This window comes from Lepus europaeus, chromosome X (genome assembly GCF_033115175.1).
Source record: "Lepus europaeus isolate LE1 chromosome X, mLepTim1.pri, whole genome shotgun sequence".
Taxonomy (NCBI): Eukaryota; Metazoa; Chordata; class Mammalia; order Lagomorpha; family Leporidae; genus Lepus; species Lepus europaeus.
Genome location: NC_084850.1, coordinates 102,562,472 through 102,577,040, shown reverse-complemented (window position 1 = coordinate 102,577,040; position 14,569 = coordinate 102,562,472). Strand labels below are relative to the sequence as shown.

Below are 14,569 nucleotides of genomic sequence, written 5' to 3'. Positions count from 1 at the left end.
TTACAGTTGAACAAATGATAGCCACCTTGGCTTTATTATTATAGGTGACGACGTACATCAATAGTGACTGCCGGGTTTATAGATGAGTTCCACTCGCAGAACTTTAAAGTTGGAAGGGGCCAAGAAAAGCTGAGTTTGTATTTCGACGCAGCCCGGACATCGCCACCGCGTCCTCTCCAGCGCTTGGGGGCGGGGGCGCCGGGCTCCTGGGCCGAGGGGAGGAGAACCCACCTGGAGCGCCGCGCGGCGCCTCGGGTGCGGGAGCTCTAAGTGGGCGGAGCCTCGAGGCCGGTAGCGTTGGCGACTGCTCCCAGCCCGCCAGAAGAGCGCGCCGCGGGCAGACGGCGGGGAGCCACTTGGGTAGGACGAGCGCAGTCGGCGTTGTGGGGGAGGAGTGGCGGGGAGGAGGAAGGAAAGGGAAGAGGCGGAGCGTGGGAGCGCACAGTGTCAGGAATACAATAGTGCTCCGCGCCGCCTCAGCCGCCTCAGTGGCCTCGGCAGCCTCAGCCGCTACGGCCGCCTCAGCCGCCGCGGCTGCCGCCGCCCAAACGCCTGCCCAGCGCGGAGGCCTGACGGGCCGGGCGGACTCGGGCCGAGGGCGGGAGCTCAGACGCGGGGGGCGGCCCCGGCGGATCAGGCGGCCGGGCGAGGAGGCGGGGGGTGAGGAGGAGATTAGGGGGCAGGTGCGAGGGAGGGAAGAGAAGAAAGCGAGCGGCGAGGGGGGCGGTAACCACCCCTAGCGGACTCGCCCGGCACATTGCCGGGCCCGGCGTGGAGCCAGGAAGGAGCAGCGACCCAGCTGCGCCAAGGTAGGCGCCACACAGGCCAGACGCGGCGCGAGCGAGGTAGGGGGCGTCGCGCCGGGTGAGCAGCCGGGGTGGCGGCCTCGGTGAGTAGAAGCGGCGTGGGGAGCAGTGTCCCGGCCTCGCCGCTCTCCCGGCCGCTCCGCTTCCCCAGCGCGCTCGCCTCCAGCGTGCCGGGCGCCTTCGGGTAAGAGCGTGTGTGGGCTGAGTTAAAGTGCCCGGTGGCCCCGGTGCTGGCCGGGGCAGTGCTGGGGAGCTCGGGCGGGGGCCAGGGGCGGCCGCGCGAGCTCGGCGGCGGCTCGAGGCTACACCGGGCAGGAATTGAGCGCCATAACTGTTGCGGCCGTTCCCTCCGGTGCCCCCTCTCGGCGCCCCCCTCCCCCGCCCGCACCACCCGTGCTCTGCCTGCTTTCGGGGCTCACGGGGCCAGACCCGTGGCGGGAGGACCTGCTCTGCCTGCCGCCTGGGGCCGGATGCTCTAGGGGGCGAGGGCGCGCCCGGGCTGATTCGATGTTGGGGGCGGGAAGAGGCGAGCGGCTAGAGAGGGGTGGTATGGGGAAAGCAGCGAAGTACCCCCGGCGGAGCCTGGTGCCCACCGAGCAGGAGCGCGGGCGCCCAGCAAACTTTCTCTTCTCCTCCGGTCATTGTTCGGACGCTGCGGGTCCGAGGCCGTGGAGGACCGAGCGGTCCTGGCGGGGCGGGACGTGGGGGGTGGTGGTGGGAAAATTGCGAGGGCTTCGCAAGTTACGGGGAAATTTTCCCACCATTGGGCACGGCAGAGTTGTTAACTTTTCTGTAGCCCTCGGGTTCGTTTTATCCCATCCGCGGTGAGGGCCAGGGATTTTAGTTATTTATTTATTTATTTTAAATAGCCTCCGATCCTTCCCGCTTTTCAGAGCAGAGCCACCGCTTCAGTAAAATCTAGGTTTAAAGTGCACGAGGGGCAACCTGCGTTTATTATTTGCGAGGAGGAGAGGGGGGCGGGATCGCGAGTGAGTGGCAGTGATGTTGGTATGTGAAGGCATGTTTAAAAGTTTATATCGTGTGCAGCCCTGGGACATGTGTAGTTCTTAGGGATTTGGCAAGAAACTTGTTTGGCTGCACCTCTGACTTTCCGAGTTGCAAGGAAATCCGTGGCCTCAGATGTGCGCGAGGTGCCCCCCCCCTTATTTTTCTCTCCCTGTGCCTTATCTGTGCATCTTAAGGATGAGCTCCCCACCCCTCCACCATCTGATTGTGTAAGAAATCGGAACGGTGCTGACGGTGATTCCAGTGGCCTGGAGGGAAAGGCGACCTCATTCCCTGTGTTCAGTAGATAAGGACAACTGCTGGCTGCTTTCTACACTGAGAAAGTAGTGAAAAATAATTTAGGCAAAAACTGGTTGCACGACATCCTTGCTTAGTTTCAGCAACCAGAATCCACTTTCCCAGATTAGTTCTCTTAAATACCTTCCCTGCAGCCACTTCTTGTCAGCCTGGGGCTGGGGATGAGAGAGGAATCTGGCCTTAACAAAGCATCGTGGTTTTATTTAGTTTAATATTTTCATAACATCTGTAGACAGTGGGACAGTGGATCTCCGTCTTTGTACCCTTTGAGTAGTGTAGTTCACATGCTCTTATAGCATCGTGTCATTACTTTCCGGATAAGTGAAAATAGATGTTTCTTCTCTCTCTCTCTCTCTCTCTTTTTTTTTTTTTTTAGCTAAGGCATATTCTACTTCCATAACATATCATTTTCTCATTCATTTAAAGTGAACCCTGAGCTTAAATACTTGAACTGTAGAAGGATAATACCCTCTCTTCAAGGATTACCTGAGATCTTTGGCAAGTGCTTCTCAGTGCCCAGCATATTTTAAGCTCTCAATTTGGGGCTGGCGTTGTGGCGTAGCTGGTTAAGACACAGCCTGGGACACTGGCATCCAAAATGGATGCAGGTTCCAGGCCTGGCTGCTTCAATTCTTATCTAGCTCCCTGATAATGCTCCTGGAAAAGCAGGAGCAGATGGCCCAAGTCCCTGGGCCCCCGTGCTCACATGGGAGACCCGAATGAAGCTCTTGGCTTTGGCCTGGCCCAGCCCCGGCCATTGCAGCCATTTGGGGAGTGACCAAGTGGATGGAAGAGCTCTCTCTGTGTATCTCTCCCTGTAACTCTACCTTTCAAATTAAATTTTAAAAATAAAAATTAAGCTCTCAATTTTAGCTACCATCATTGTCACCTTTTCTTCAGTTTTTCTCTTCTCTACACTCTGTTTGCTTAAGAAGAGCTCTTAATCTAGTAATGTTGCCTTGAAACAGTTCCTTGCGTTTGTTGGCCAATCTGACTCTGGCATATTCATGGCTGCAGTAGTCTTTTTTTTTTTTTTTGACAGGCAGAGTGGACAATGAGAGAGAGAAACAGAGAGAAAGGTCTTCCTTTGCCGTTGGTTCACCCTCCAATGGCCGCTGCAGCTGGTGCGCTGCGGCCGGCTCACTGCGCTGATCCAAAGCCAGGAGCCAGGTGCTTCTCCTGGTCTCCCATGGGGTGCAGGGCCCAAGCACTTGGGCCATCCTCCACTGCACTCCCGGACCACAGCAGAGAGCTGGCCTGGAAGAGGGGCAACCGGGACAGAATCCAGCGCCCCGACTGGGACTAGAACCTGGTGTGCCAGCGCCGCAGGCAGAGGATTAGCCTATTGAGCCACGGCGCCGGCCTGCAGTATTCTTGTTCTAGAATCTATACTTTGTCTCCCCCTCTTTAATGGGTCATATTGGTTAGTCTTGGCAGTGTGGTATGAGTCTTGGTCCCAGGTAAGGAAAGTGGAGAAGGGCCTCCTATTGATTAGCTGAAAGCCAGGAGTGACTTGGGAGCAGCCTTAGGAGCACCTGTGACCAAACCTGCATGGAAATTTCCATGAGCAGGACTGGTGGTGGGGTAGGGCTGTCATAGCTGAGAAGTATGGTTTGGTGAAATACAAAGAACAAAGGGGACTGGCCCTGTGGTACAGTGGGTTAATCTGTTGCTTGTAACCCTGGCATCGGGGCACCAGTTGGAGTCCAAGCTGATCCAGGGCTCTGTTAATGGGCCTGGAAAGGCAGCAGATCATGACCTACATAGGAGACCCAGATGGAGTTCCAGGCATCTGACATTAGCCAGGCCATTGTGGTCATTTGAGGAATGAACCAACAGATGGAAGATCTTTCTCAGTCACACTCTTTTTCTCTGTCTTCTCCTCTCTCTGTCACTCTTTCAAATAAATAAATCTTTAAAAAATATATTGACATCCTTTTTAAAAATAATGCTTTTTCCCCACTCTGTTGCATTCCACCAAACATAACAACCCGTTTCTGCTAAGCTACACAAAGCTATCTCTTTGCTGGGGGAAGTGTGGGGAGGCAGGAGGCATCAGATGTTCTTGAAGACAGCATTACAGAGGGCTCTTAGAAGCCTTGATCAGGGATATAGAGGGCTGGGCAAATTTTTGGAAATCCATGCATAGTTTTTTCATAATGCACATATTTCACATATGAAAAAAATTTGTACCAAGTAAATTCATACTTTAAAGTTTTAAATGCTTATTTATTTTTTCATCTACTTGATAGGCAGAGAAAGAGATCTTTCATCCACTGGTTCACTCTCCAGGGCTAGGCCAGGCCAAAGCCAAGAGCTTAGAACTCCACCCAGGTCTCCCACTTGGATGGCAGGGGCCTGAGACACCATCTGCTGGATTGGAAGTGGAGTAACTGGAACTCTATAAGGCACTCTAATATGGGATGCAGGAGTTGCAAGCCGTGGCTTAAACCACTGTGCCAAGATGCCTGCCTCAATAAATTTGTAACTTTAAATCCATTTTCCATAAATTTTTTGAAATATCTTCATAGGTAGGTGTTGGGTGACAACAGTTTAGCACTGTCCTGAAATGGAGACGGTTGAATAGCTCACAGTTTCTTTTGTTCCTGTTCCAGTGAGTGGGAAAGCTGAAGCATTCTGACGTAATAGGTGAGAAGGATCTAGGATGAATGGATGGAAGTGATGAATGAATAAAATGGTGCTAGCAAGTGGTCGTTACAAGCCAAGAAACTAGTGCTTTTAATCCTCATCCTCTGTTTTCTGGAATCTTTGTGACTCCCTTATAATTATTTTTGCCTCCTCCCTGTAGGTCTTTTCATGGACAAGGGCAGCAAGGCTCTTGCCATCAGAACTGCCTCTGTGCTTGTCTTGGCAGAGAGAAAGAAAGAAGGGTCCTGGGGAAAACTTACCTGGTCCTATAGCTAGGCTTGGGAAAAAGAAGGTAAGAACCCAAAAGGCAGCCAACTGAAGAAAGTAACGGGGCTGATGTGGAGAAATAGTACAAGGCTTGGCAAATAAGAGATCCTATGAGTTCATGAATATTCTTTAAGCAGCACATAATTCAGTCTCTGCCCCAACCCATAAACCATGACTGTGCCCTGCTACCCAAAGAGCTACTTTTCCTTTGATATTAGCTGATAGGCAAAGATACTTGAAGCCTGGAATGTATCTTTTGGAATAGATGACAAGAGAATGTTATCAGGATGACCAGTACACACTGGACTGTGTGTGTTAGAATTTCCTGGGAAACTTACTGTTTTGTAGATTTTTGGAAACTTACTTTGATATAATATTGTGATGACAAAAAAAGTTGCAAGAAGAATACAGAGAACTCACTCTTTTCATTTTATCCAAGGTCACCAGTTTTTAACAGTTTGCTCTCATTTGCTTTATCATGTACTTTTTTTCTTTCTTTTTCTAAACCATTTGAGAGTAACCATTGAGAAATTGGTACTTGTCAAGGACATCCTGTTGTGAACAATGGCTCAGATGCAGCTATTGGGTGTAACAAAAAATTGGTGATAAGCAAGGCCCCAGAGGTAGAGTGAAGTCTACCTATAATTGTGAAATCTGAGGGGCAAGATACAGAAATCATTGTTCATTGTGGTTCAGAGAATCCCCTTTTCTGACCATTCTTGTCAAGTTTGTTCCTAAGTATGTCACTTTAATACTGTTAGGAAAATTCACTTTCCAACATTATAGTCATGACATAATATTCATGATTTTCATTTCATTCAGCAGATAAGTAGTATCTTCCATTTGCTAGGAGTATAAGAGGTAAAAGATATTCATTCCTTTAAGAGCTCAACATCCAGTGGAAAGGAGGTTAGGAATCTTCTCACAGGCAGGGGAATAGTTCTTTGCTGAAGGGATTCACAGGGTGTCATAGGAACATCAGCCTGGTTAAGGTTTGTTTTTTTTTTTTTTAAGATTTATTTATTTATTTGAAAGGCAGGAGAGAGAGAGGTCTTCCATCCATTGGTTCACGCCCCAAATGGCTGCAATGACCAGAGCTGTGCCAATCTGAAGCCAGGAGCTTTTTCTGGGTCTCCCGTGTAGGGGCCCAAGGACTTGGGCCATCTTCCACTGCTTTCCAAGACCATTGCAGAGAGCGGGATTGGAAGTGAAGCAGCCAGGACTCAAACCGGCACCCTTATGAGATGCCAGCACTGTAGGCATCAGCTTTATCCACTACCCCACAGCAGGTTCTGAAGAATAGACACCTGGGAGTCATTTGGGGTGGATGTAAATGTGAAAATAAAGTTTTTTCCCCTGAAGCCTGCTGCTCTTAGATGACATGGTTCATGAGTTAGGGGAGACCTTGATTTCATATACCCAGCACAGGCTGTGGGGCCAGGCCAACTTGGATTCAAATCCTGGCATATCTTTGTGAATCCCTATAATAATTATTTTTGCCTCCTCCCTGTAGGTCTTTTCATGGACAAGGGCAGCAAGTCTGTTGCCATCAGAACTGCCTCCGTGCTTGTCTTGGCAGAGAGAAAGAAAGAAGGGTCCTGGGGAAAACTTACCTGGTCCTATAGCTAGGCTTGGGAAAAAGAAGGTAAGAACCCAAAAGGCAGCCAACTGAAGAAAGTAATGGAGCTGATGTGGAGAAATAGTACTAGGACTTGGTTAACTTCACTGTGCCCCAGTTTCTTCATATGCCAAGCCATATCCCTGAAGGAGGTAGTGAGAATTAATTGAGGTAATAGTTGATCTGTAAATATTCATTTCATCTTTCCTACAAAAATGCAGTATGTGGGAAAATAGCATGAAAAGTATTAGGTATTAATGTGGGATCCAAGGGGGTGTTGTCATGTTTTCAACAAATAGATATCTAATTGCTAGTTGTACTAAGGGCTGTAGTAGAGATTACCGTATGGGATAATAATGATATCAGCAGCAATGATTTGTTGACCATTTCCTGTGTGTGGAGCACTGTGCTAAGTGTTTTTTAAAAACATTTATGTATTTGTTTGAAAGTCAGAGTTACACAGAGAAGGAGAGGCAGAAAGAGAGAGGGGGGGGGGTCTTCAATTCATTGGTTCACTCCCCAATTGGCCACAACAGCTGGAGCTGAGCCGATCCGATGCCAGGAGCTTCCTCCAGGTCTCCCACGTGGGTGCAGGGGCCCGAGGACTTGGGCCATTTTGTACTGCTTTCCCAGGTGATAGCAGAGAGCTGGATTGGAAGTGGAGCAGCCAGGACTTGAACCAGTGCCCATATGGGATGCTGGCACTGCAAGTGGTGGCTTTACCCGCAACGCCACAGTGCCGGCCCCTGTGCTAAGTGTTTAACACGGGATATCTCTCTGAAATGTGTGATTCAGAAAAGTGAAGCACAAGTGACTTGCCCAAGGTTACACAGCAAGTAAGAGGTAAAATGCCTCTGTGAGGGAGACCTATCAAGGTGCCCTTGGAGCCTTAGGAATGAGTAGCAGTAAGCAAGGTAAAAGGGAACAGCAGGTGTTGTGAGGGCACTGAGGTGGGAGAGAGATATGGTAAGGAAAGGATCCACAGAGGTTTGGCTAGGTCCTGGGGAAAGAGAGATGATGTAGGCAGAAGATGGACAGGGTCTTGTGGGACTTCATTAAGGAGCTTGTATTTTATTCCAAGTATAATGGGAGGCTACTGGAAGGTGTTTTCCATCTTTTCTTGAATCGTGTGTGTGTGTGAGTGTGTGTGTGTGTTATGGGAAAGCATCTAGTGAGGCCTAAATAAGAATGGCTTCACAATGTCATTTCCCCTTCAGTATCCCACCTTGTGATCCAATACAGGCAATGTTTTGGCCCAAATATGTAAGTCTTAAACAGTTTTTACTGCCCACAATTATCATGGCTAAAAAGAACTGCTATGATGCTCGAAGAAGCTGGTCATTCAGAGTGCTTCTAGAAGCAGGTTTAATTAGGTTCGTATATCTAATGGCATGAAGGGAGTTTTTTTCAGTTGTTACTGAGCCCTGTCAAATAGGCAAAAAAAAAAGGATTGGTAGAAAAAGCAATTCCTAGAAACCTGAGTTGTTCAATGTTAGAAATGGAGCTGTTGATTGTATGACTTTGGTTTAAATATGTCATGATAAAAATACGTTAGTGACTAAATGGAAATTGTTTTGTATGTGTGTGTGTGTCATCTATGATGACAGACAGCACATTTGTGAGAATCTAGGAAGACACAACTATTTTTTCAGTGCTTACACATTTTTCTCATCTGGGTACCTGAGATTTTTCTGTTTGAAATCATTTCTTAAATATAGTGGAAACTTCACAGGAGGAAAACCAGTTCTCTTCCCCTTCCCATGTGTACTGGGCCACAAACATATTTAATTTTTTGTTTAAGATTTTTTAATTTATTTGAGAGAGTTACAAAGAGAGGTAGAAAGAGAGAGAGAGAGGTCTTCCATCCGCTAGTTCACTCCCCAAGATGGCTGCAATGGCTGGAGCTGAGCCAATCCAAAGTCAGGAGCCAGGAGCTTCTTCTGGGTCTCCCACGTGAGTGTAGGGGCCCAAGGACTTGGGCCATCCTCTACTGCTTTCCCAAGCCATAGCAGAGAGTTGGATTGGAAGAAGAGCAAATGGGACTAGACCTGGCACCCATATGGGATGCCAGCGCTTCAGACCAGGGCTTTAACCCACTGTGCAACAGCACCAGCTCCAAACATATTTACTTTTAAGTGGCCAGTGTCAGTTAGCTATTTTGGCAAGGAGAATTTTTAGCTGGTAGCTGGATGATATAGTTTGCCCTTGCTCATGCATCTGGTGATTGGCAGGCTGGTTGATGTAAGAGGCCTTAAGCTAAGATGGCTCATCTCTACTCTACATGATCTTCTCTAATCAGCTTCTGGTTCCTGGCTTTGGTCTGGCCCAGCTCTAGCCATCATGGCCATTTGGGGAGTGAACCAGTGGCTGGAAGATCTCTCTCTCTCTCTCTCTCTCTCTCTCTCTCTCTCTGGAGCTCTCTCTGTAACTCTGCCTTTCAAATGAATTTTTAAAAAGATGATTACTTGGGAATCTACCAACACCTAAGAGATGAGAAAAATATTTGCGGCCGGCACCGCGGCTCACTAGGCTAATCCTCTGCCTGCGGCGCCCGCACACCAGGTTCTAGTTCCGGTCGGGGCGCTGGATTCTGTCCCGGTTGCTCCTCTTCCAGGCCAGTTCTCTGCTGTGGTCCAGGAGTGCAGTGGAGGATGGCCCAAGTGCTTGGGCCCTGCACCCGCGTGGGAGACCAGGAGAAGCACCTGGCTCCTGGCTTTGGATCAGCGCAGTGCGCCAGCCGCAGCGCGCTGGCTGCAGCGGCCATTGGAGGGTGAACCAACGGCAAAAGGAAGACCTTTCTCTCTGTCTCTCTCTCTCACTGTCCACTCTGCCTGTCAAAAAAAAAAAAAAAAAAACACAAAGAAAAATATTTGCAACCTTTCTTTGAAATCTTTATGTAATTTATAATTTTTACCTAAGAGAAGGGATCCTTACTTTAGAATTGTAATAAAGACAAGACATTCTCCATTAATATGAGGGTACTTCAAAAAGTTCATGGAAATGGTATTAAAGGAAAACTTTAGGGGCTGGTGCTATGGCGTAGCCAGTAAAGCCCCTATCTGCAGTGATGGCATCCCATATGTGTGCCGGTTCAAGTCCCGGCTGCTCTACTTCTGATCCAGCTCTCTGCTATGGCCTGGGAAAGCAGTGGAAGATGGCCCAAGTCCTTGGGCTCCTGCATCCAGGTGAGAGACCCGGAAGAAGCTTCTGGCTCCTGGCTTCGGATCGGCTCAGCTCCAGCCATATCAGTGGATGGAAGACCTTTTCGTCTCTGTCTCTGTCTCTGTCTCTCTCTCTGCTTCTCCTTTCTCTGTGTGTAACTCTGACTTTCAAATAAATAAATAAATCTTTTTTTAAAAAAGCCTCATTTTGGTGCACAAATTTTGATTCTATGCATAATTTTTTCATAATACACATTTTCTATGAACTTTTAGAAGTACCCTCATGTTTTATTTGATAAAAATCTCTTGAGTGGGCTTTTGGCAGAGTTGTTAAGACACTGCTTGTTAAGCCTATGTCCCATGTTTGAATGCCTAGTTCAATTATTGGCTCTTCCAATTCCAATCCAGCTTCCTGCTAATGTACACTTTGGAAGGCAGCTCAAGAACTTGTGTCTGTGCTGCCCACATGGGATACCAGGATTGAATTCCAAGCTCCTGGCTTTTGGGGCACATTTGGGGAGTGAATCTGCAAATGGAAACTATCTCTGTGTCTCTGTCTCCCTGCTTTTCAAATAAAGTGAAAATAAATAATTTTTTAAAAAAGGGTTTAAAGATCTCCTTTTGGTTGCAGTGAAGAATTCAACATTGTACTGTGGAGTGTCCAGGAACCACCAATTTAAGGTATTAGTTCTTGACCTTTGCTGGTGAGGATCTCAGGAAACACTTTTCACATAATTTAAATAGGCTTTACAGCAGCTCGTGGTCTGAAACACATTACATAAAATTGCACACATGTTGGAAACTGAGTACAAGGTTCATTTTGTATATCTTAGAGTTGTGTATTCTTCCACAAAATTGCCTGGTGATAGAATCTTAGTTTCTCTTCTTTCCTTCAAGGATAAAAATTTAAAATCTCTGATATTTTAAAAGTCAGTGACTTGGAAAGAGCTATAAAAATTTATAAACACACATATCATTTGATTTAGCAAAGACTTCCAGGGATTTCTTCAACAAATATTTGCATATTAATTGGAGTGTTGCTTATAATAGCAAAAGATATCAGTATAAATCAAGGCTTGTTATACAGTGGAATATTACACTGATATTGCATGATCTCCAAGATGTACAAAGTGAAAAAAAGCAAGAAACAGCACTGTGTATTATATTCCACCTTTTATGTAAACTAGATAGTGAATGGAGGCAATAATATGTACATCTTTGCCTACATAGATGTAAAATTTTCTGGAAGGATATTCAAGGCACTGACAGTTTGGGGGTATGCATGGCTAAGGGTAGTGGGTGAGAGGGAGACTTTGACTGTATAGATTTTTGTATATACCTTTTGAATTTTAAGCTGTGTGAATATATTTCCCTATTTTAAAATTTAAATATATTTTAAAAGAGATGATGATGGTGATATGAACTGACATCTGGTTAGAGTTATCTCTATTTTAAAAAAAAGGTCCAAGTGTTTTCCTACTAGAAATGCCTCATGGTAGCATACCTCTGAATTTTTAACTTCAATCTTGCCTTTTCCGGAATGTCATATGAATGTTGTATAATATGTAGTTTCTTTTTGGTCTAGCCTCTTTTACTTGATTCATCCATATTATGTGAATTATTATTAGCCTGTTCTTTTTTATAGCTGAATAAGACTCCACTGTATGAATGTGCGACAATTTGTTTATTCACGTTGGTTTCATCCAGCTTTTGGACAATTATGAATAAGGCTGTGGTATAGATCTTTGTGTGGATATACATTTTCAGTTCATTTGTATAAATACCTGAAAGTGTGAGATTATTAGGTCTTTCTTTGATAGAAACTGCCAAACTGTCTTCAAAAGTGGTTCTTCCATTTTGCATTCCTACACATCATGAATGTGAAGTATATGTTTGTTTTCCTGCATGTGGATGCCCAGTTGTATCAGAACTATTTGTTGCAAAGACTGTTTTCTCAGTTGAACTGCCTTTGCACTTGTGTAAAAAATCAGTTAACTTTGCTTATATACACCTATTTCTGACTTTTGTTTGGCATATATGTCATTTTTCCATTAACGTACTGTCCTGATTACTATAGCTTTATAATATTAAGTCTTGAAGTAAGGTAATATAAGTACTCTAGCTTTTTTTCTTTTTCAGAGTTGGAGTACTGAGAGAGGACATCCTTAATTTATTCTAATATTGGAAAGCCTTTTGTCTTTTACCATTAAATATAATGTTAGCTGTAAAGTTGTGTTTTGTTTTCATTTTGTTTTTTTAAATTATTTAAAGATTTTTATTTATTTATTTGAAAGGCAGAGTTACAGAGAGGCAGAGGCAGAGAGAGACAGAGAGGTCTCCCATCCACTGATTCACTCCCCAGATGGCCGCAAAGGCTGGAGCTATGCCGATCCAAAGCCAGGAGCTTCCTCCGGGTCTCCCACATTGGTGCAGGGGCCCAAGCACTTGGGCCATCTTCTACTGCTTTCCCAGGCAATAGCAGAGAGCTGGATCAAAAGTGGAATACCTCAGGGCCATATGGGAGCCGGTTCTCGTCCTGGCTGCTCCTCTTTCAATCCAGCTCTCTCCTGTGGCCTGGGAAAGCAGTGGAGGATAGCCTAAGTCCTTGGGCCCCTGCAACCACATGGGTGACACGGAAGACGCTCCTAGCTTCAGATCGGCAAAGCTCTGGCCATTTTGGCCATTTGGGGAGTGAACCAACCTATGGGAGACCTTTCTCTCTATCTTTCCCTCTCACTGTCTGTAACTTTACCTCTCAAATAAATAAATAAAAATCCTTTTAAAAATAAATTAAAGATTGTATTCTATTTTTATTTTTTCCAATTTTATTTCTTTATGCTAACCCAAGTTTCCCTTTTTTAAAAAAATATTTTTTACTTGAGAGTCAAGAGTTACACATAGAGAGGAGAGGCAGAGAGAGAGAGAAATAGAGAGAGAGGTCTTCCATCTGATGGTTCACCCCCCAATTGGCTGCAACGGCCGGAACTGCACCGATCCGAAGCTAGGAGCCAGGAGCTTCTTCCAGGTCTCCCATGCAGGTGCAGGGGTCCAAGGACTTGGTCCATCTTCCACTGCTTTCCCAGGCCATAGCAGAGCTGTATTGGAAGAGGAGCAACCAGGACTAGAACTGGTGCCCACAGGGAATGCCAGCACTTCAGGCCACAGCGCCGGCCCCCAAGTTTCCCATTTTAATTATACTCTTTCTTCCTGAAGACTTTCTCTATTATTTCTTTTAGGGAAGGTCTGCTGGCAGTAAATTGCCTGTTTTTGTGTGAGAAGTTTTTCATTTTTCTTTCACTTTTGAAGGACATTTTCACGGGATATAGAATTCTGAGTTGACAATTTTTTTTCCCACTCAAAATGTTATTCCACCATTGCCTTGTCTGTGGTTTCTGATAAGAAGTATGCTGTAATTGTTATCCTCGTTCCTCTATGCTTAATGTCTTTTTTCTTCTGACTACCTTCAAGATTTACTTTTTGTCTTCAGTTTTCAGCAGTTTGAATGTGATTTTTCCAGGTGCAGCTTTAAATTATTTTTCATATCCTGCTCAGTGTTTTCTGAACTTCTTGTATCTATGGTTTGTTGTCTGTCACTAATTTGGGAAAGTTCTGTCACCATTTCTTCAAATAATTCTACCGCATTCTTTTTTTCTCTCCTAGAGTTCCAATTAGAAGTATGTTGTACTGTTTATCAGCCTATAGTTTTTAAAAATATTTATTTATTTATTTGAAAGTCAGAGTTACCGAAAGAAGGAGAGGCAGAGAGAGAGGTCTTCCACCCCCTGGTTCACTCCCCAATTGGCCGCAACAGCTGGAGCTGCGCCGATCTGAAGCCAGGAGCCAGTAGCATCTTCCAGGCCTCCCACGTGGGTGCAGGGGCTCAAGGGCTTGGTTCAACTTCCACTGCTTTCTCAGGCCATAGCAGAGAACTGGATCGGAAGAGGAGGAGCCAGGACTCAAACCGGCGCCCATATGGGATGCCGACAGTGCAGACAGCGGCTTTACCGGCTATGCCACAGCCCCGGCCCCTCACCCTACAGGTTTTGAATGCTGTTAAATTTTTTATCCTTTTGTCTGTTTTTGCTTTAGTTTTTATTGACCCAATGAATAAACTTGATTTTCAAGCTCACTGATTCTTTCCTTGCCTGTGTCAAGTCTACTGTTGAGCCTATTGTTTGTTTGTTTTTTTACTTTTTACTTTTTTTTTAAAGTTTTTAATGGTTTTATTTGATTCTTGTAGTTTCCATCCCTTTGCTGAAATTGTTGAGTCTTGCATAGTATTTGCCTTTTCTGTTAAGGATTTAACATATTAATCATAGTTCTTTTACATTCCATTTCAGTTAGTCCCAACATCTGTATCATGTTGAGTTTGGATCTGATGATTGCTTTGTCACCTGGAGTGTTTTCTTGCCTTTTGTCATTTCTCATAAACATGCTAAAAACTGAACATTGGCAGGAGATGCTGAGGTAAATAATTGGTGTGTTTGGAGAAGAACATTGTTTTTTTTTTTTTTTTTTGCTAGGCCTTTAGGGTGGGGATTTATATTAATTGAGTCAAGGAGTTGGCCTGTGTTCGATGTTTGCTTTTGCTGTAGGCAACAGAGATGTCTGGTTTTTCTAGTGTTTCCTTCGGTTTGACTGTTGCTTGGCTTTGAATTTTTTCTTTGTGCTGCTTCCTAAGAGCTGTGTTTTACAGCTCTCCCAGTTGTATTCCACTGTTACTAACCCTATACCTACCTGGTTGG

At 45.6% G+C, this 14,569-nt stretch overlaps 1 protein-coding gene across 5 annotated transcripts in view; it reads left to right on the top strand.

Annotated features, from left to right (window-relative positions):
* The first annotated feature begins 327 nt into the window (after positions 1–327).
* JADE3 (jade family PHD finger 3) overlaps positions 328–14,569 on the top strand; it is a 165,108-nt gene continuing 150,866 nt past the window's right edge. The window contains exons 1-3 of one of the 5 annotated variants that reach the window (XM_062183733.1): positions 707–809; positions 4,939–5,070; positions 6,559–6,690. The gene's annotated coding sequence lies outside the window, so the exon portion shown is untranslated. Of the gene's footprint in view, positions 361–706; positions 810–972; positions 991–4,938; positions 5,071–6,558; positions 6,691–14,569 lie in introns of those variants that run through there. The other 4 variants (XM_062183734.1, XM_062183736.1, XM_062183732.1 and 1 more) reach the window with 4 other exon arrangements.